This window comes from Perca fluviatilis, chromosome 24, assembly GCF_010015445.1.
Source record: "Perca fluviatilis chromosome 24, GENO_Pfluv_1.0, whole genome shotgun sequence".
NCBI classification, from domain to species: domain Eukaryota; kingdom Metazoa; phylum Chordata; class Actinopteri; order Perciformes; family Percidae; genus Perca; species Perca fluviatilis.
The window spans coordinates 21,757,402-21,781,665 of NC_053135.1; the positions used below are offsets into that span (position 1 = coordinate 21,757,402).

The 24,264-nt window shown below is 38.6% G+C and overlaps 1 pseudogene; it reads right to left on the reverse strand.

Annotated features, from left to right (window-relative positions):
• LOC120554646 overlaps nucleotides 1-24,264 on the reverse strand; it is an 89,529-nt pseudogene that overhangs the window by 31,243 nt on the left and 34,022 nt on the right.

Genomic DNA, 24,264 nt, shown 5'->3' on the forward strand with positions numbered 1-24,264 from the left:
ATTTCTTTTTGAAGTCTAATTTTCTACCAATATTGTCATTCAACTAGCAGGGCTGAATTCAAGTCCAAGACCAGGACTAGTCGAGACCAAGTCAAGACCGAGAAAGGATCCAAGTAGTCTGCATTATTTACTTTAAGTATAATGTATTTAACATAAAAGCTGCAACTTTACACGTTAGATGTTGAGTCTTTACATTCTGGTATTACAACAACATTCTGGACTGCAGATGGAAAATGTAACAATTTACAACCTACACATTAAAAAACTGACATGATTACATTCTTGAAATGAAAAAGCATATTGTGCAGGACTCAGACCAGACCATCTAGAATATTTTGGCGGAGTCCAAGAAAAGTTCTGAGCCGAATACCAATGAGTCCGAGACGATAGGAAAACGACTTGAGTCTGGACTCAGTTACTACAGCCTTGTCTCAGATATGTATATTATGCCAGCTGATTACACATTGGCCATAAAAAAGATATATTGTGCAGCTCTAACGTTTACAGTGTTAATGATGAATCTGTTCAATTGTTGAGAATTATTTTGTACAGAGTTGATTCGTTAGTTCATAACAATAACTTGAAATATTTCTGTAAGTGTGATCCTGTACAGACTAAACTGATCAGCAGTGAGAAACAGGAGGAGACTCTCCATCCTACACAGAACACAGAGACACTGAGGAGCCAGGAGAACTGAGCCAGAACCCAAACCCAGGATGAAGAGTTTGAGTGAATATGGTGTTGAAGGTGTAGAGGTGGATCAGTGAGTCAGAGGAGACCGTGTAGAAGGACAGAGAGCCAGCAGGACAGTCCACATACACTGCTACTCTAGAGACTCTACCAGAGACAGAGGAGGAGGAGATGGATGTTCCTCTGCTATTGTGCCAGACGTAGTAACCACCATCAGAGCAGATGAGACTCCAGGACTGATCATTCCATCCAAACACACAGTCAACACTCGGTCCTCTCCTGTTGATTCCTCTGTAACTCACTGATATAACAACCCCTCCTCTCCTCTCAACCTCCCAGTAACAGCGACCCGACAGACCATCTCTACACAGCAGCTGAGACCAGTATTCAAACCTCTCTGGATGATCAGGATATGGCTGATCCTCCACCACATGTGTCACCTTCCTGTTGTTGTCAGACAGTTTGAGTTTTCTGTTCACTGTGTTTGTGTCCAGTGTGACTTCACAGGAATCTGACGGAGAGGAGACACAACACAGCTGCTATTATTAACCAATCAGCACTTTGATGATGACATCGGAGGATTGAATGAGTGATGTCACAGTTTGATGAATGAAATTAAAACACACTTACACTTCCTCAGACCTGGTGTCAACCATCTGACTCCAGCAGGCTCCACCCTGAAAGGAGGGGGGGCATTACATCACCTCACACACACACATATATTAGGTATTTGCAACCCGGACTAGGAAAGACGTTTTGAGATTCGGTACTCTCCCAGCACGGGGAGAGGCAAGAGGAAGTAAAGAATGGAGAAATAATTGGTCCAGATGTCAGTGTATGTCTTGGATCGATCAGATAAGCCAGCACCGGCAACTGACATTTTAAATCTCTAGCTAACTATTCAGCCGAAAGAGTAGATTGATGATTCATCCACACACACTTGTTACAGCGTCAAAAACACATTGCTTTGTGCTAGGTTAAACCTGTCATGGGCCTTTCTGACGTGATCAAATCAGTTTGATCGGGAAAGAGGGGAAAAAGTATATTTCTTAAAATCATGGACAGTTCCTTTAACATACAGAGATGTGTCCAAACTGCATCAATTATTAACAAAAGGGACTTATCAGTTTAGTCTCTTTAGTTAGAGATTTCTACACAAATATCTCCTTTTTGTTCACCAGTGTTTGTACCAGAGTATTCAGTCTCCAGAGAGGATCCTCCAGTCCCGCTGAGAAGTAACTTCACTACCGAGTCTCCTGGATGATTGTAGCTCAGGTCCAGCTCTCTCAGATACGAGGGGTTAGTTCTCACGCTAAGACCAGAGAAGAACAGCCTTCCTCTGAGATCAGACAGCCTGACAGACTGCAAACACACATAGCAACACACAGGAACCCTCTGTCAACATGTGGAGCCATGTGTGTTTTATGTTTGTTTGTTGTCCAGGTACACTTTGGTCAAGATGTATAATACATCCTTAAAATCATCTGTGGTATTTCATTATTTCACAACAAAAGTAAATGATTAAAATGAATCATGGAATGTCACTCTGATGCTCAAAACTATTGCTGGAGTTAATCGTATGAATAAACACAAAGCTGTTTATCAACTAAAGTTAATCAGATTTAAATGGTCATCAGTTTAATTTGGTAAATGAATTCTGACCTGAGAGTCTCCAGTGTGCAGTGTGGACTCTTCAGTCCTTCCGAGATCAGCTTTCCTCCCGAATCCTGCAGGTTGTTGTTACTCAGGTCCAGCTCTCTCAGACTAGACGACTGGGAGCTGAGAACTGAGGACAGAGCTTCACAGCTTCTCTCTGACAAGTTACAGTAACTCAGTCTGGAAAAAAAAGAGGGAAAAAAAGTTTTAAATGTTGAGTCTAGAATTTTGGTATATTTAGTATATTAAATCCCTTTTCAGTTTAAATCCTTTCTGTTTTATTTTAAACAAGTTATAAATAACTACTCAAGACTGAATCAGGAATCAAAGTCACATGATATTAAAATATAAAGGATTTCTTGATCTCAGCCAAATATTTCATGCTTAATGAAGTGTCATTATAATTAAAAATAAAATACTTTGGAAACATTCATAGATTTTCCAAAATTGTAAAATGTTTGTCCTGACTTCAGAAGGGCAGTTTAAATTAAATGAAGCTTGGGCCCCCGGATAGCTCAGTTGGAAGAGCAGGCGCCCATATATAGAGGTTTACTCCTCAAAGCAGTGGGCCGGGTTTGACTCTGACCCTCGGCACTTTGCTGAATGTCATTCCACCCTTCTCTCTCCCCCCTTTCATGTTTTTTTTCTTTTAATTGCAATCCCCAATCCCTATCACAAGTGGGGTTCAGCGGGTTACCCATGCCTCTCGGCGAAGGGTAGACACATGCTGATTCACTCAATGTGCGCGTGCAGCCCCGGACATCTAAGGGCATCACAGACCTGTTATTGCTCAATCTCGTGTGGCTGAACGCCACTTGTCCCTCTAAGAAGTTGGACGCCGACCGCACGGGGCCGCGTAACTAGTTAGCATGCCGGAGTCTCGTTCGTTATCGGAATGCCGAGACAAATCGCCCACCCAACTAAGAACGGCCATGCACCACCACCCACAGCCCCTTTCATGTTTTTCGCTGCCCTATAAAATAAAGTCCAAAACATGCCCAAAATAATAATAAAAAAAATATTAAATGATGCTTAAAGTTTATTTTTAATCTCAAATTAAAGACAAACAGTAACTTGATCAGACCTGAGAGTCTCCAGTGTGCACTGTGGACTCTTCAGTCCATCAGAGATCAGTTTCCCTCCTGAATCCTGCAGGTTGTTGTTACTCAGGTCCAGCTCTCTCAGACTAGAGGACTGGAAGCTGATAACTGAAGACAGAGCTTCACAGCTTCTCTCTGACAGGTTACATCCACTCAGTCTGGAGAGACAACAGGAAGGAAACAAGTTATTTATATTTAACTCCTGTTGAAAGATAACTGAGTATTCAATGTTGCAAAACTCACAATTACAGAGCTTTGTTAAAGGAACAGTAACAGGGCGTCGTTAAGGCCTATTTTAGGGGGCTGAAGCTACAACAAATGTTCCTAAGCCCCCCAAATAATAAGATAAATAATATATACATACTTTTTACAGCACACTCTGTATCACTCACTACTTTGTATCAATCTTACTTGACCATTCATCTGTCTGTATTATTTATATTTTATGAACTGTCAGCTGGTGAACAGGCACGGACGGAGGCTCAACAAGCTGCCCGTGCACTAACGGTATGTGGATGAGCGAGGCAGAGAGTAACTGAAAACAGAAGAGCGCCTGGCAGCATTAAATCAAAGCAGTAAATTATAGAAATAAAATGTTTTCAGCGATTTCTCACTCATAATGCAACTGTAGAAAGCATCTCACTATGGCCAACATTATCCAAATTCATATTTAGAAACAGATAATATATCCAGCTACAAAACAAAACAGAAAGTCGAAAGTTAGACAGAATTACAAAGAGTCGATGGTCTTGACTTATTGGTGTAAACAATTCATTGAGCAGATGGATACTGGAAGATATTTTGAGAAAGAGGGAGAGACAGAGAGAGAGAGAGAGAGAGAGAGAGGAGAGGGACAGAGAGACAGAGGAGAGGGAGGGAGAGAAGGGGACAGAGAGAGAAAGGGCAGGAGTTTGTCAAGGCAGCTGATTCTGAGGGAAGCGGCTTGATTCAGGTCAGTAACGTTAGTGGTCTACAGCAATGGTTCTCAAAGTGGGGTCCAGGGACCCCCAGGGGTCTTTGAGGGGGTTCCAGGGTGTCCCCAGTAAAAAGTGAAATAACTTATGTTCACTATAATTCCAGAATTAACACAATGATTCATAGATTCATTCATAGACTTCCTGTAATAAAACATCTAAAAGAAAAAAATCCTATCAGATGGGGACCCTTGGACAAAATCTAATCAAATGGGGGTTTGTGGTCTAGTTTTTGTCAGTTTAGGGTTTCTTTGCGTCTAAAATTTTGAGGAGACCACTGGTCTACCGGGCTAAACAAGTGTGGGATCTTTTGTTTTCTTCTTACAACAGGCATTTGTTGGCAGGTCTAGGCACTAAGGCATAGCCTAAACTAAATTATTTCATGATATTCATTATGTATGCTATATTCTGATCAACTTAACTTGCTGCATTCATTTGGTGTAATAAATTAAACAATTATGTAGACGTTGCAGGCTAGGCTATATATGGGAATACATACATACCTACATACATATAGTAATCAAAACTTATTCCTCCGCCATCAGGTTATCAAATTCAAAGCTACGTTAAAAAGGATCCTTATCAACGGCTGACATGATAAAGTATGCAACAATGGCTATTTATTATTTTATTCTTTCTACAGTACTGTTATTTGTCATGGTACACCGACCTCTGTCATTTCACTGAGTTGTGCTGGACATATTTTTGATGTTGACATGACAATGATTGAACCACTCTACCTTGCAATATCAGTAATTAGTGTAATTAAATAGTCTATTATAATATACTATTATTTTGACCTGCAACTTATTTAATAGAAAAAGGAATTAGGTATGGTATTACTTTATCACACATTTACACGAGCAGATGGATAGCATTTAAGTCGTGCCTACAGAATAACTCAGAAGGCACACAGTCTGGCCTAAGTAAGTTCCCCCATCCAGCATTGATGTATCTAAAAGCTAACATTAGAGTGCCGTTAGATAGTAAGATTTTGCAAGAGAAAGTTTTGCATTGCCTTTCAATCCTAGTCATGTCCCTGGACCGTAATGAAGAGGATGCATAGCATTTGTGTTTAAATGTTAGGTCTGTACTTTTGGTGATAGAGAATATAAAATCCATTTTTAACACATTCAAATTTTTGCTATATTATTCTAAAAAAATTTGAAAAATGTTAACTAATTGTGACTGAATGAGGAGTAAAAAGACATCCAGTATTCAAACTCACATAAGATTTAAAAAAATGAGGTTCTCAATTTCAGCCATAGTTCAGACTTTGTGTTTTTACGACATATTATAAATGAGAACAAAATGCTTTGGAAACATTTAAAGATTTCTGAATTGTTACATTTGAAATCCTGACATGAGAAGGGCGGTTTAGATTAAATAAACCTTAACGTTTAGATAAATATCATATAACCCTATTCACCCGCTGTTTATGGTATAAGATAGAAAACGGCACATCTGATTCAAAACTTCACTACTTTATAATAACGAGTAAAAACATACAGTTTGATGCAGCTAAAATGCTTAGCTCGAGGCTTCATGGTGGTGTCTTTGGTGTCTTACTAGCCTTTACAGGAGGATTTCTATGCAGCCTGGAACTTGTGCCTTTTGGCGGGGATAATACCAATCTAAGATTTATCCACTAAAATATACATAATTAATAAATCTTTCGGTCACAGCTGCCGCTAGCTTTGATTGTAGCCTCCATTTTGCTAATTCCCGTTTTGTCAACCAATAGGAGGCATCTCCGGCAAAACAAAATTATTCACTCCAGTCAGAATAGCAAGATTTGAAAAAAATATATAGGAGGACTGTTTTAGACAACACAAATGCTTGTGTAGCATTGCTGTGTGTGTGATATAAATAAATATGATATTATTTAGATTATTGGAATAAGTGAATGTCATGAGGGCAAAGCGTCTGGACTTTTTTGAAAAAATTTAGATATTTTGTCAACAGTATAAGTTATGTTTATTTTTCTCGCTGTTTGACTCCGAATACATATGAGAAATATTTTAGACAGGAGATTGGCTTAGCCTTTATTGATCTGTATCTCATATCAATACATTTCTGTGAGATTCATGTTCCGTTTTATTTATTTGTCTTTCAGGTCCTACAACCTTTTTAATATTCAATTTACTGGACTTGGATTGGAGATGCAAATTAGCCTTTGGTTAACTCTGGTACAATGCATCAAATGGTAACATTTATTTTTAAAATTGTACATGGTCCCTAATAAATAAATAAAATAAAAAGTGACTGCACTGCAGCACAAATATTCTAATAGCCGCGTTTTTCCTGAAAAAATGATGTTCATAGATTGACTATGGACAACAGGGTTGATGTTTTTTCAAGCTTTTTAGAAAATAAAACCATGGTCCAGATGTTGTTAAAAATCCTTTAGGTCTCAGAGGGATAAGAAGACAAATAATGATTTTGTTTATATGTTGAATCTGGACTTTTGGTGATACAGTATATGAAATCCCTTCTCAGCATGTTTAAATATCTGTTGCTCTACTCTAAACAAGTTGGAAACATGATAATTAATCGTAACAGAATTAAACAATATTACATGAGAGGGTTTGATTTTGCGTCATTGTTGCACGACAGTGATGCGGCTGGGCCGAGGCATTCGCAACAAGGTTCGTAATCCTGACTCAAGTTATCATATGACGTTAACGCAAACCCTTTTGTAATAAAGCGATTATACAACAACGTTTACCAACTACCGCTAGCTTGTAATGGTAGAGATGGTGGGATTTTCCAAAACATAATGACTACTGCAAATAAACACCAAACTAAAAAATCTACTGAAAGACATTTTTCTCATTGATAGATTTAACTACTATATGTGGGCGAACTTCATTATTGACGTGTCAGTGGCACAGCTGATGTGATCCAAACAGCTGATGTGATCCAAACAGCTGTATCCTCTTCCAACCATACTTCAAAACTAAGTCCTCCATCTAAATCAAAATTAACAACAAAACGCTCCATTGTATCAATGTTGCAGGCTAACGTTACTTTTTATTATTCAGCCCTGGAAGTTACAATGTTGCCATGGAAATGGTGGAGTAGTATTTTATGTGATGCACCGGTGTGCTCAAATGGCTCTGGGTGTGCTGTCATGCTGATTTGAGTATGTTATAAATCAGATTGTCTGGTCGGATCTACTTGTTGTATAATCAGGAATAAACAAGCGTTCAGTAATCAAAGGCACATGATATTAACATATAAATGACTTCTGGATCTCAGTCATATTTCATTCATTATGAAGTGAGTCGATTTTTTTCAATTTCAATTTCTTTATTTTTGAATGGGGACAGTGAACATTAATCAACATTGAAAAAATGTACATGTTCCCGAATTAGCTCAAAAGTGCTAATAATAATAAATAAATAATAATAATTTTTCAGTACTGTGTTTTCAAAGATTATTCTTTTTGATCTGACCTGAGAGTCTCCAGTGTGCAGTGTGGACTCCTCAGTCCATCAGAGATCAGCTTCCCTCCTGAATCCTGCAGGTTGTTGCTACTCAGGTTTCAGCTCTCTCAAACTAGAGGACTGGGAGCTGAGAACTGAGGACAGAGCTTCACAGCTTCTCTCTGACAGGTTACAAACACTCAGGCTGGAGAGACAACAGGAAGGAAACAAGATTTTATATTTAACTTCTGTTGAAATATATAAGAGTATTTAATGATGAATACATCCCACTTACAGAGCTTTGTTGGAGGCTTTGACCACTGGCAGCAGCCTCAGAAGAGCCTCCTCTGAAGCACGGTATTTCTTCAGGTCAAACACGTCCAGATCTTCGTCTGATGACAGTAAGATGAAGACCAGAGCTGACCACTGAGCAGGTGACAGTTTACATCTGGAGAGACGTCCTGAATTCAGGGCCTGTTGAATCTCCTGGACTAGAGAACGATCATTCAGTTCATTCAAACAATGGAACAGATTGATGCTTCTTTCTGCAGACATATTCTCACTGATTTTCTTCTTGATGTACTTGACATTTTCCTGATTGGTCTCTGAGCTACTTCCTGTCTGTGTCATCAGACTCGTAGAGATTCTGATTGGTCTGCAGTGAAAGACCCAGGAGGAAGCGGAGGAACAAGTCCAGGTGTCCATTTGGACTCTGTAAGGCCTTGTCCACAGCACTCTGGTAGAACTGTGACGATGTTGTTTGTTCTTCTGTCAGCAGGTTGACTCCAGAGTTGGTGAATGTCAGATGGACATGAAGAGCAGCCAGAAACTCCTGAACACTCAGATGGACGAAGCAGAACACCTGGTCCTGGTACAGTCCTCTCTCCTCTTTAAAGATCTGTGTGAACACTCCTGAGTACACTGAGGCCGCTGTGATATTGATGCCACACTCTCTCAGGTCTGATTCATAGAAGATCAGGTTGCCTTTCTGCAGCTGCTCAAAAGCCAGTTTTCCCAGAGACTCAATCATCTTTCTGGTGTCTGGACTCCAGTGTGTATCCGACCCAGCTCCTCCATCATACTTGATGTTCTTCACTTTGGACTGAACCACCAGGAAGTGGATGTACATCTCAGTCAGGGTTTTGGGCAGCTTTCCTCCTTCTCTGGTCTTCAACATGTCCTCCAGAACTGAAGCAGTGATCCAGCAGAAGACTGGGATGTGACACATGATATGGAGGCTTCGTGATGTCTTGATGTGGGAGATGATTCTGTTGGCCTGCTCCTCATCTCTGAATCTCTTCCTGAAGTACTCCTCCTTCTGTGGGTCAGTGAACCCTCTGACCTCTGTCACCATGTCAACACACTCAGGAGGGATCTGATTGGCTGCTGCAGGTCGTGTGGTTATCCAGAGGCGAGCAGAGGGAAGCAGTTTCCCCCTGATGAGGTTTGTCAGCAGCACACCCACTGAGGTGGACTCTGTAACATCAGTCAGGATTTTAGTGTTGTGGAAGTCCAGAGGAAGTCGACACTCATCCAGACCGTCAAAGATGAACACAACCGGGAACTCTTCAAACCTGCAGATTCCTGCTTCTTTGGTTTCACTAAAGAAGTAATCAACAAGTTCCACCAAGCTGTACTTTTCCTCTTTCAGCACATTCAGCTCTCTGAAGGTGAATGGAAATGTGAACTGGATGTCCTGGTTGGCTTTGCCTTCAGCCCAGTCCAGAGTGAACTTCTGTGTTAAGACTGTTTTTCCCGATGCCAGCCACTCCCTTTGTCATCACTGTTCTAATTGGTTCATCTCTTCCAGGTGGGGTTTTAAAGATGTCTTCTTGTCTGATTGTTGTTTCTGGTCTTTCTGGTTTCCTGCATGCTGTTTCAATCTGTCTGACCTCATGTTCAGCATTGACCTCTGCAGTCCCTCCCCTTTGTGATGTAGATCTCTGTAAACATCTGGTTCAGAAGGGTTGGGTTTCCTGCTTTAGCAATCCCCTCAAACACACGCTGAAATTTCTTGTTTAGGTTAGATTTGAGTTTATGCTTACAAACTCCAGCAGAACTTCCTGAATGAATTCATAACAAAAAGATCAGTGAGTGATTTATAAAGAAAACAGGAACATATTTTGACCCTTGGCCGGAGACATTAGTAAACATCCCATTTATCCACCACGTTAAATCTTTAGAGAAATCCTCTTACTGCTTTGCAGACGGTCAGCCAGCTCGTCCTGCTTCATTCTCCTCAGGAAGTGCAGTGTGATCTTCAGAAATGCCTCTCTGCTGCTCCTTTGCTCTTCCTCCTCATCCTCCATCTGACTCTTTGACCATTGTGGGTAATCTGGACTCAGAACTTTCTGGATCTTCTTCAGCTCGTTCTTCACAAAAGTGATGATGTTCTCCTCCAGCATCTGGAACAGAAGATTATATGAATGACAATCAAACTGAAATCATGGAAGCAGGAATGGCTCTAAAAAATAGTCATGGGGTGGCGAGGCCGGGGCAGGAATTTTGAGGGGGGTGGCAACATATGGCAGACGGTATACTGAATTTAATCACAGTGTGATGAGAAATAGTATGTACATACTACAAAATGGGCACAGGCTGCCATTTACAAACTCATACATACAAACTTAATCTCATGCAATCAGTGTCCTGCCTTTGAGGTGACCGTACACTGTGATCTCACTTAACAGGAGATATAGAAGTAGGATAGAAGTAAGGGGCATTTTCACAGGACAGGCATTAAGGTGATAAGTGGCAGATGTGTGAGAGGGGAAGCGCAACAGTTTTTGACTGACTGCAGTGGGACTTTGGAAATTCACTCGAAATGGTCAAATTGGCCGTAACTTTTAATTCGTTGCTGCCAACTGGGGTGGCAGCAGGGGTGCAAGGCTTTCTTTTAGGGTGGCATATGCCACCCTTTGACCCCGGTAGATCCCCCCTGCATGGAAGCAAACATCAGATCCATGTTGGACAGACTGACAGTCCATTGGTCTGAAAAGTTTTGCATGGAGATGATTGTGAACAGAATATATGTACAAGTATTTGTTGTACATGTACAAACCATAAATATGAAGTCCAGGTGTCTTTTATGCTGCTGGGTAGACTGACCACTTGGAACCTCTGACCTTTCCTGGTGCACTCTGTGGAGGAATCAGGAAGAATTAGCTCACATTATGTCTGTCCACATTATGGGTTGAACGGTACATTTATTCGTATTGACCCGAAACAGTACGGGCGTCTTGGTTCAGTACATGAATTTACACTGATCAGCCATCAACCAGATGTGCCAATCACTGGAACAAGACAAAAAACTGTCCAACTTCTCCTCCTCCTGCAGTGCTTAACCAGCATTTAGATACAAATAAGGCCAAAAAAAACCATTACTGAATTATCCGAATTTACATGTTATCTTCCATGCGCCCATATTCACTCGTAGGAATCTGGCTTCAAGTATTTGCTGTATGTACTCAAATCTTGTTACAACATGCCATCCCTTCCACACATGAGGCAAACTGAAGTCCCTTCCATATACAACCAAACACGGACATTGATGGAGCAAAAGTTGTCAGCTGCCCCCTCTGATTCACTAACGACTGATGGTTGGACTTTGCGTGCTACGGAAGCTATCTCACAGTGCCTGCTCATTTTATTGACTTGAGTTGGAAATGAAAGCGTCAGTTCTATGAGCAGCACACTAGTACTCACCTAGCTGAGAAGCTACAGGAGGCCGTGGCAGAGTGGAAACTAGAAAGTTATGCCTGTCACACTTAATAGCAAGAATACTTTCTTTTATCTTTTGTGGGGAAGATCTTGCCTAAGTAAAAAATGTTTTGTCATTATTCTATGTAATTTGCACTTTCATATATAAGAGATGCTGTATTTTCAGTCTTATAGCTGATTGTCTTATTTTGTTTACAAGTTACAGATGGAGTCTGAAGATGATGTGGAATACTTTTACATCTTACTTTACATACTTCAGGCTGTTGCAGTTAGCTCAGGGGACAGACTGTATGACTCTAGGTGGTACAGCCTGAGATATGCACAGTAAATAAAATTGCATTCTGCATGTTTTGCTTTTCCCTCCATTGTACCAAACTGAACCGTGATGTCTGAAGAGAGGTATGAACCGAACCGGGACTTCTGTGTACAGTTCCACCCCTAGTCCACACACAGACAAACACAAGGTACATGTCCTGTGACTTAAAGTGTTGATTACAACATTTAATCAGATGGTTTCCCCTGGCATTTAAGTGTTGGTGGTACTGCTGACCCCACTGTGAATAAACAGAAAGAACTAAGAAGTAAACAAGGGCTACAACATGGTTGGCCTAAAGGACTCCTGAAGCAGAAGACTGGTATCATGAGGCCAGGAGGTCTGCAACTTCTGTGGTCATGGAAGCAAACATGTGTAAGTAGAAGGAGTTTGGGGAGCCAATGGTGAAAAACCTTTGGTTGGCTTAAAAAGATTTTGGCAAACCATCAGCCGACTCAGGAGGGTGAAGAAGAGCTTAGATGCCCTGTTTGTAGTCGGGGAGAACTGCTGACCTGGACTGAGGATACTGTTGGATGGTGGTTCCCTTGTTTTTGCTTCCCCGTATTGACTTCTGATCTGACATCCAACTGGAAACCATCCAACATTTGGGAAGTATTTTTTGTTTTGACCAATTTGGGTCAGGAGACTTGGGTAAAAAAGTCTGGTCATGAACCCACTCACTGAAAGTTGGCCTTAAGTGTCTCACAGACTCACATGGCAGAAATCTTCCCATGGCAAATAGTGTCCAGACCCTTACCAAGGGTTGCTGGTTCTCCAGGGGGATGTGCAAATGAAGTTATCCTGGAAGGGGCACTCTGAGGCGCATATATCCCATCCATCTCCCTTGGTATTCCAAGTTGGAGAACATTTGGGAAGAATTTTGCCATTCATGATTTTTAGCCTACCCTATGGCTATGGGAGATTTAAAATGCTTTTTAATAGGGCTAAAGCACTAGATAATATTGGACCAAACCAGGTCCAATAATAAATGCGATCTACACTTGAAAACTGGTCTTTCTCGACAGCTTTCAGATGTGAGAATATAAATATATAAACTCAAAAACAAAAGAAATCTCGGTAACACTTTAGAATAACTACACATAATTCATCATTTATTAAGCATTAGTTAACGATTAGTTAATGGTTTGTTCATGATTACTTATTAATTGTTCATACATAGTTCATCATTAGTAAAGTATTTGTTCACACAATTATAAATGGTTTGTTCATAGTAAATAAGCCTATTAGTTAATGGTTTTTTCATCATTATTAATTAATTGTTCTTACAGAATTCATCATCAGTAAAGCATTTATTCACATAGTTATAAATGGTTTGGTCATAGTAAATAAGCCTATCGTGAAAAATATGTTTGTAAGTACATGATTTATACTTAACAAATAATGAAACAACCATTTGGAAATGAAATCATTTTCCCATCATAAACCAGTTACTAACTATTGCTAAATGCTTTGTTCATCATGTTATGTTAATTCTCATGAATGAAGCATTTGTGTACACACTCAGAAATGGTTTGTTCATAGTAAATAAGGCTCTTGTAAGTTATGTTCATAAATAGAAGTTTGACACTTTCTAAGTATTGCAAAACCATTAGTGAATTAAATAATTTTTCCTTTATAAACTCTACAAACTAGTAGTAATTTATTTGTTTATCATTTGTAAAGCATAGTTCCTACATTCATTCTAATCATTAAAAGCATTTGCAAATGCAGTTAGTAAATGGTTGGTCCATTTAAGCCCATGTAAAAGGTTTATCAGTATATTTTTTAATAATTCCTACATGATGCATTAACCATTTGTAAATTAAGTAATTTTACCATTAAACGTAACGGTGGGTGTTTATAACTAGGAAGTTAATGATTAACAGACTATCTAGACTTACATTTGTTCATGTCTTAAATAAAATGTTATGATTTAGAAAAAGGCCTAAACTAATCGCTGGGGTGTTAACACATCTGTTACAAATACTTACCAATAATGTAATCCGTGATTAACTCATGAGTTACTACTGGTTAGTTAAGTATACTGTGTGAGCCCATCTAAAGTGAGGACTTTCTATGCTTTACAAACCATTTATAAATGAGTTCCAAAGGCTAACAGAACCTGGACACCACATGTATTGCTCTATCTGGACATGCCTTCAGAAATATAGTTAGTGTTAATACATCTTTAACAAGCACTTACCAACACATCAATTCATGATTAACTCATGAGTTACTAGTGATTAGATGACTACATGGTGTGAGCCCATCTAAAGTGAGGACTTTCTATGCTTTACAGAGCATTTATAAATGAGTGGCAAGGCGCTAGCACATACAACAGAAACACACAAAAAAAGTATTTGTAACCGTTATTACGATGTAGTAAGAATGTACATTTATGAAATAGCTCGTTGATATCAGTGTGAATTTGGATCAGAACCAGAAGAAAACTAGATTGTTAAGAGCCAGAGAATTGAACATCAATAAAGAGACTAGGAAACCAGGATAAAGTTTGAGAAGTGTATAATATACACAGAAACATGGCATACACATACAGATAAAACACAGGAATGAAAAATAACAACTAAAATAATAAAGTGCGCTCATAAAGAAACCCTTTTCAGTTCTATGAGCTCAATTGTTCTTTGATGACAAGAGTTCAGAGATGTTCAACGTTGGAGCCCATATGAGTTTGGTTTCTGTTTGTCCTACCACCATAAAGATGGAATCCAGGGCAATCCGTATAAGTTCTGAGTCTTGATCCTGTAGCGCCACCCAGCCCACTGAACTGGGAATCTCTAACCCCTGGAAGACTCTGGGATCTGAAGAATCAATGTGATCCAATATCTGTCTCTGGACTGGACCTCCCGTACGTGGCGCTTCTCAAATCTCCACCTCCTCCATCTGTAGATGAGGTAAAATCAGTTCTCTCTATTACTATTCAGAAATAAAATCAATTGCTTAGGCTACAATGAAAATAATTTTTCAGTTAACCCATATTGAAATATCTAAATCTCTATTCAGTTGTACAACCGTTCTAAAATGTCTTCTCTTAAGTATCAAAAGTATACAAACCCTTTCAGGTATCAAAAGTACATTTATATTAATAGGTAACCTTTATACAAAAACTACATTTCTAATTCAAGTTTTAAGGAACCTACCTTAGTTACATTAACACTATTCTTAATAAAATTGCATAAATTGCATGTAAACATCTCTCAAATTGTATTATTTTCCCATAACTTAAGCTACAGTGTTGTAATTTAGAGAAATTAAGACATGCGTGCTTATTTATCCCTCCCTGCACAGGTAACAGTAAAAAGAATGCACTAAAAATTAGCCTCTTTAAGTTACTTCACCATAAACTCCAGTTAAACAATTAAACACACAACTTGTACTAAAATTCATTCAACAAATACCCACAGCTAGCAATAGTGTTAAAAGCAACATTACTTTCCATAACCAATAGATAGAATCATTAGCCTTTTCACAGGCAATACGCAGTACTCTGCTAGCCTTTTGTGGCTAATTACCCTATTAGCATATGAATACAGCATCTTAGCTAACCCGTTAGCTTTGTACTATTAGCACCGTTCTCTTAGCTAATACATCCATGATTAGCACCGATTAGCATGGATGCTAGCGAACCTATTGTTAAGGAATTACTCACCATTTTAATGGAATTCACTGCCTTTAACTCCGTGACGACAGTGGATTCAGACACAGATCTCTTTCGTTCTATTCACAACAAAGCATAGCCAGTATTAGCTAGGATTTAATTCACTAAATGTCGTTCTTTTTCTCTTACCGAGTGAATAACGGCTGCCTACGTTCCGGGTTCCGATGTAGCGCCAAAAGGGACGTGAGGAGACGTAAATCTAGAGATCTGACGTAGCCTAGTTGATAGCTGATTGGTCAGCTCACAGACCCGAGTTCACCCATTGGCTTATTTACAAGCCCATCAAAGCTAAGTGAAAGTTAAATCGTTTTCCACTATTTTCTCCCATATCTCTTACAACTACTTTTGACCATATTTTAATAACTTGGAAAACAAAATGAATGTCTCAAAATAAAATAAAATATAGGGGTGTCATTATTGTTAACTTTGATGGGCTTGTAAATAAGCCAATGGGTGAACTTGGGTCTGTGAGTTTACCAATCAGCTATCAACTAGGCTTGTTTGTTGAGCTCTATATTCACGTCCCCTCACGTCCCTTTAGGCGCTGCATCGGAACGTCATATAAGCCTGTTGTCATTCACTCGGTAAGAGAAAAGAACGACATTTAGTGAATTAAATCCGATCTAATACTGGCTATGCTTTGTTGTTAGAACGAAAGAGAGCTGTGCCTGAATCCACTGTCGTCATGGAGTTAAAGGCAGTGAATTCCATTAAAATGGTGAGTAATTCCTTAACAATAGGTTCGCTAGCATCCATGCTAATCGGTGCTAATCATGGATGTATTAGCTAAGAGAACGGTGCTAATAGTGCAAAGCTAACGGGTTAGCTAAGATGCTGTATTCATATGCTAATAGGGTAATTAGCCACAAAAGGCTAGCGGAGTACTGTATATTTCCTGTGAAAAGGCTAATGATTCTATCTATTGGTTATGGAAAGTAATGTTGCTTTTCAACACTACTGCTAGCTGTGGGTATTTGTTGAATGAATGTTAGTACAAGTTGTGTGTTTAATTGTTTAACTGGAGTTTATGGAGAAGTAACTCAAAGAGGCTAATTTTTAGTGCATTCTTTCTACTGTTAGCTGGGCAGGGAGGGATAAATAAGCACGCATGTCTTAATTTCTCTAAATTACAACACTGTAGCTTAAGTTATGGGAAAAAAATACAATTTGAGAGATGTTTACATGCAATTTATGCAATTATATTAAGAATAGTGTTAATGCTACTAATGTAGGTTCCTTAAAACTTGAATTAGAAATGTAGTTTTTGTATAAAGGTTACCTATTAATATAAATGTACTTTTGATACCTGAAAGGGATTTGTATACTTTTGATACTTAAGAGAAGACATTTTAGAACGGTTGTACAACTGAATAGAGATTTAGATATTTCAATATGGGTTAACTGAAAAATTATTTTCATTGTAGCCTAAGCAATTGATTTTATTTCTGAATAGTAATAGAGAGAACTGATTTTACCTCATCTACAGATGGAGGAGGTGGAGATTTGAGAAGCGCCACGCGGGGAGGTCCGGTCCAGAGACAGATATTGGATCACATTGATTCTTCAGATCCCAGAGTCTTCCAGGGGTTAGAGATTCCCAGTTCAGTGGGCTGGGTGGCAGCTACAGGATCAAGACTCAGGATCAAGACTCAGAACTTAACGGATTGCCCTGGATTCCTTCTTTATGGTGGTAGGACAAACAGAAACCAAACTCATATGGGCCCCAACGTTGAACATCTCTGAACTCTTGTCATCAAGAACAATTGAGCTCATAGAACTGAAAAGGGTTTCTTTATGAGCTCACTTTATTATTTTAGTTGTTATTTTTCATTCCTGTGTTTTATCTGTATATGTGTATGCCATGTTTCTGTGTATATTAATACACTTCTCAAACTTTATCCTGGTTTCCTAGTCTCTTTATTGATGTTCAATTCTCTGGGTCTTAACAATCTAGTTTTCTTCTGGTTCTGGTCCAAATTCACCCTGATATCAACGAGCTATTTCATAAATGTACATTCTTACTACATCGTAATAACGGTTACAAATACTTTTTTTTACTTGTGTTTCTGTTGTATCTGCAAGCCTTTGCAACTCATTTATAAATGCTCTGTAAAGCATAGAAAGTCCTCACTTTAGATGGGCTCACACCATGTAGTCATCTAATCACTAGTAACTCATGAGTTAATCATGAATTGATGTGTTGGTAAGTGCTTGTTAAAGATGTATTAACACTAACTATATTTCTGAAGGCATGTCCAGATAGAGCAATACATGTGTGTGTCCAGGTTCTGTTAGCCTTTGGAACTCATTTATAAATGGTTTGTAAAGCATAGAAAGTCCTCACTTTAGATGGGCTCACACAGTATACTTAACTAACCAGTAGTAACTCATGAGTTAATCACGGATTACATTATTGGTAAGTATTTGTAACAGATGTGTTAACACCCAAGCTATTAGTTTAGGCCTTTTTCTAAATCATAACATTTTATTTAAGACATGAACAAATGTAAGTCTAGATAGTCTGTTAATCATTAACTTCCTAGTTATAAACAACCGTTTACGTTTAATGGTAAAATTACTTAATTTACAAATGGTTAATGCATCATGTAGGAATTATTAAAAAATATACTGATAAACCTTTTACATGGGCTTACTTACTATGGACCAACCATTTACTAACTGCATTTACAAATGCTTTACTGATTAGAATGAATGTAGGAACTATGCTTTACAAATGATAAACAAATAAATTACTACTAGTTTGTAGAGTTTATAAAGGGAAAATTATTTAATTCACTAATGGTTTTTGCAATACTTAGAAAGTGTCAAACTTCTATTTATGAACATAACTTACAAGAGCCTTATTTACTATGAACAAACCATTTCTGAGTGTGTACACAAATGCTTCATTCATGAGAATTAACATAGGAGCAATGCTTTACAAATGATGAACAAAGCATTTAGCAATAGTTAGTAACTGGTTTATGATGGGAAAATTATTTCATTTCCAAATGGTTGTTTCATTATTTGTTAAGTATAAATCATGTACTTACAAACATATTTTTCAAGATAGGCTTATTTACTATGACCAAACCATTTATAACTATGTGAATAAATGCTTTACTGATGATGAATTCTGTAAGAACAATTAATTAATAATGATGAAAAAAAACATTAACTAATAGGCTTATTTACTATGAACAAACCATTTATAATTGTGTGAACAAATACTTTACTAATGATGAACTATGTATGAACAATTAATAAGTAATCATGAACAAACCATTAACTAATCGTTAACTAATGCTTAATAAATGATGAATTATGTGTAGTTATTCTAAAGTGTTACCGAAATCTCCCATTTTCAGGACAAAATAAAATCTTAATAACTTTAGAGATCTTCATTGTAAAGGGTATGAACAATGTTTTCCATGCTTGTTCAATGAACCATTAACAAATAATGAACATGCACCTGTTGAACAGTTGAAAAGGCAATAACAACTTAAGGGCGGTAGGCAATTCAAGTCACAGTTATAAGAAAATAAGGAAAGTAAAGAGACACTTCTACTGGCGCCCTGAAAACACACAAAGAATGATGCCCCGGGGTCCTTGCTAATCTGCATGGACATGCCTCAGGCATTGTGCAAGGAGGCATGAGGACAGCATACAGTACAGGCCAAAAGTTTGGACACACCTTCTCATTCAATGCGTTTCCTTTTTAATTTTCATGACTATTTCCATTTGTAGATTCTCACTGAAGGCATCAAAACTATGAATGAACACAATGGAATTATGTACTTAACAAAAAGTGTGAAATAACTGAAAACATGTCTTATATTTTAGATTCTTCCAGTAGCCACCCTTTGCTTTTTATTAATAAGGGAAAAAATTCCACTAATGAACCCTGACAAACCACACCTGTGAAGGTAACCATTTCAGGTGACTACCTCATGAAGCTCATTGAGAGAACACCAAGGGTTTGCAGAGTTATCAAAAAAGCAAAGGGTGGCTACTTTGAAGAATCTAAAATATAAGTTTTTGTTTTCAGTTAATTCACACTTTTTGGTACGCGGTACATAATTCCATATGTGTTCATTCATAGTTTTGATGCCTTCAGTGAGACTCCTACAATGTAAATAGTCATGAAAATAAAGGAAATGCATTGAATGAGAAGGTGGATCCAAACTCTCGATTGTGTATTTTGCCAAAAACTGCCGGGTGATACAAGCAGCAACTTAAACAAGATTAACACAAAGAAGTTCAATAAACTATACAAAAAACTGGGTTAAAAAGCTAAAATACCAGAGAATATATTGGACCATACCAGATCCAATATTTACCTAAAGTCAAGAGTTGAAAACAACTTTCAGATGTGAGAATATAAATGGATGTGAAGAAGAAAGATACTGAAAATAAACTAGAGGGGTCGACCGATAGTGGATTTTACCGATACCGATAGTTAGGTTTGGGCCGTATTTGCCGATAACCGATTAATCGACCGATAGTATTTAGAAATGATACTGGATAAAACAGTTGACAAAATACATACATTTTTTCAAAAAAGTCCAGATGCTTTTGCCAATAATCAAAATAATAATGTCATATTTATTGATATTACACCCACAGCAATGCTACACAAGCATGTGTGTTGTCTAAAACAGTTCTCCTACATATTTGGAGTCATCCAGTGCAAAAATAAACATAATGAGCATTATAATTCATATAATGGACAAACTATTTACATTTCTTCAAAAAGGCCCAAATGTATGCCAAATCTCAAAACAGTGACGCCATTCTTCTCTGTAGAACGGTTTAGATCTAGCCTGATGTGGTCCTCAGATTCTAGTCAGGATGTGAGTCTGAAACCGCTCCATTGGGCTGTGATTATGGGGCGTGTTCCAACGGTTCCAACAGAACCAGGAAAAAAATGCCTCTGCATTCATTGGATAGACCTACAACCAATCAGAGCAACGGAACTCAACACTGTGTATCGTCTCCATAGCAACCACTCTTTGCACAATGCATTCATTCTAACTTCCGACTTTTAGACTTTTTTGAAGCTGGATATATCATTTGTTGCATGTAAATATAAATGTGGATAACGTTAGTGATAGTGACATGTTACGCTGCCGCATTTCTAGAGATCAATCAGGCAAAACACGTTTTATTTCTCTGATTCACGGCTTTGTTCTAGCACCGGCGCTCCCTCTCTTCAGTCTCTCTCTGTCTCTCCACCATACGCGCGCTCTCTCTTCAGTCTCTCTCTATGTCTCTCCACCATATAACGCTCCCTCTCTTCAGTCTCTCTCTGTCTCTCCACCATATAACGCTCTCTCTCTCCAGTCACTCTCTATGTCTCTCCACCATATAACGCTCTCTCTCTCAGTCTTTCTCTATCTCGCTCCACCATATGACGCTAGTACCGTGCTTTCGGGCAGTTGTTGATGCAGTTGTTGATGCATTAAAATTAATGCCGTGGTCGATTCTACAAATCTCAATTCTCCAGCGGCAGCCACTAGACGGATCGTGGATCATTTTGTGTCAGTGTTTTAACCGCTTGGGGTTAGTTAGCCTACTGCTAATGTTTAGCGTCATCTCAGCCAAAGCAAACAAACAAACATACTGTTGTGCTGTTCTTTCTCATCAACTATCGGTGCCGATTAATCGGCAAAACCGATGAATCGGTCGACCTCTAAAATAAACGTCTCTGGATACATTAAAGTTAAAACATGAATAAGTAATATTATAATATGAACAGCTTACCTCTTTTCAGAAGAGGGTTGCTCTCCTTTAAGGTCAATGAGGCGTTCATTTGACCAGTCACTCTTGAAGGACCCACAGCTGGGTTCAGGTTCAGCAGAGTCTGGTCTTTGATGGATCCTGTTACACAGAGAGTAAGACGAACAGGGACGGAAATTCACTTTTTAGTATTTAGACACAAAAACTGCTGGAGATTCAAGCAGCATCTAAAACAAGATTAACACGAAGAAGTTCAATAAACTATACAAAAAACTGGGTTAAAAGCTAAAATACCAGAGAATATATTGGACCCAACCAGATCCAATATTTACCTAAAGTCAAGAGTTGAAAACAACTTTCAGATGTGAGAATATAAATGGATGTGAAGAAGAAAGATGCTGAAAATAAACGTCTCTGGATACATTAAAGTTAAAACATGAATCAGTAATATTATAATATGAACAGCTTACCTCTTTTCAGAAGAGGGTTGCTCTCCTTTAAGGTCAATGAGGCGTTCATTTGACCGGTCACTCTTGAAGGACACACAGCTGGGTTCGGGTTCGGGTTCAGGTTCAGGTGACTCTGGTCTCTGCTGGGTCCTGATAGAAAAACACATTTATTGAGGGTCACATGGTAAAAAAAACTAACATTATATTTCAAAATGTTGTTAAAGAGAAAGATATTTTGAGTGAGATAGGATATTATTTAGCAAATAAATATTCTCATTTCAGTCATCAACTACAATAATTCCTTTCCACAAAAAATCACTTTATTTGAAGGAGTGTGCATGAGATGCTTTCCCCGACATTAAAGTGTTGGTGCTACTGCTGACCCCATCCTTTATAAGATTCTACTTTAATAAGATGCCCCTGTTGTTCAGGAGGAGTTGGTTCTTTCAAATGTTTTGTAATGTTGCTGACTTCATAAAATAAATGAAACCGTTTCACAGACGCTGCTTTGACCAATTAGTTCCCTAGTTCACTCAGAGCTGTGGAGATCTGCCAATGAGAGACTAATAAATAACTAAAGGAGACAGAAAAGCAGGAATATCTGTAGTAATAGTACAGTGTAGTAATGTACTACATACTGGTGAATTTGTGGATGTTTTATGAAACTAATAATAAGGTTATTGTATAGCGGTGGTCACCTTTTCCAGGTACCAGCGGGGAACAGAGATCTCACTCAGATCAGATTTTAATACCAGGCGAAAACAGGGCCATAGATATCCCAGAGTGCACCTGGACGACAGGCGCTACAAGGGCTGGAAACACAGAGACCCTCTACAAGAAGACCACACACCCAATGAGACAACACTACTTCTAGTTTGTTGGAGGTTTCACAACAACTCACCTCAGCCTTTTCCTCCTCTCCATTTGAATTTCCTTGCTCGCCCTTTTCCCCATTCTAATCTCCCTTGCAGGTCGGGCTTGTTTTTTTTTAAAGTAGCGGTGTCTCCATGGACCGGTCACTCTTCATAGACACACAGCTGGGTTCAGGTTCAGCAGGATCTGGTCTCTGATGGGTCCTGTTAGAAAGAGAGGAAGACCACTTTTTATTCTCCAGAACCAGAAGCTGCTGGAGAAACTAGAAGCTATCAAGCAGAAAATAAAGTCTGAAGCTCTTCTCTGAATGATTTCTGCTCTCTGCTCATCCTGCTCTGTCATTCATTCTCTTTCTGGGAGAACAGGAACATTGGAAAGACTCCAGGATAATGAGTGGCGGTTATTAGCACAGGCAAACCCGGGCAGGGCGCCGGTTTGCAAAGTGGATTTCTGTTATCTATCTTTTCACTGCGTGGGGAATTGGCAAATCCGGCCCTGCTTGCTGAGAGAGGAGCATCTCTTTAAGTACTTTATGCATAGAAGCCGTGTACAGTTCACCTCTGGGTCTCGCATAATTTTTTTTTTTAATAAATAATGCAATACTTCAAATAAATTTGAACTGGCATTTAAATGGTTAAATTCCTGAAAATTATTGAATATTTGGTTTGAGTTTTGAGCAAGTTAGAAGTTGTTTAAGTGATTTATGAAAAACAACAGAAAAAAATATTGACGCGTATTTCCTCAAATAAAAACCGGAGTCAATTTGAAGCCGGGCCTCTGATAGTGGCCGGGGCGTGGTCAACACGAAAAATAAAGGCCTGTCTCAAATTAAGGCCGGGGAAAAAATAGTGTGGATAATCTCCTAAGTTTCATATATTAATAAATTTCAATGCGGCTGTATGTGTTGCTCAGCCAGGTGTAGTGTGTAGTAACGTATAGGTGCCAATAGATGGCAGTAGCTACACTGGATGTAACACGGGGGTCATTTAATGTTAGCAGAGAATGACGGGCTCTGGTGCTAGTGACGGACTTTTCAACAACAAAACGTAAACAAGTTTTAAAGTATGCGGAGGAAAACTTGGGTGAAAAAGCTCGCAGACATTTTGACATTGACCCCAGGAGAATCTGAGACTGGAAGAAACAGAAGGATGAGCTGACAAGAGCAGAGCACGGCTAGCTAGCTAGAGGTGGGAGGAAACACGTTAGACTGGAGCTAGAAACAAAGCTAGCTAGCTACTGTCTGTAACATTAATCAGATACTGGTGTAACTACTGTATGCTCTTATTGTAATATACCAGCAATACCATAGTATCTGTATTTGAAATAAATACCCGGTACATTTACAGGGTTCAAACTAACACAGTGGTGGTGTTTGATTCATTCTGACCAAAATTGCTTTGTCGCCCTTCTGGCTGTTGTTGTATATGGTGATATTTTTGCAAATGTTTCTTAAAAAATGAATGATCTCTTTCCACTGGAATGCTATGGTTTTCATTTAAAACAGTTTATTTAAAATAATTATAATTATCAAACAGATGAAATTAGAAATAAAGGCCTAATAAAGCCTGCTTCAAATACAAGCCTGGTACCTTCTGCAGTTCAGGTAAATAAAGGCCCGGCTTTTATTTGAGGAAATACGGTAT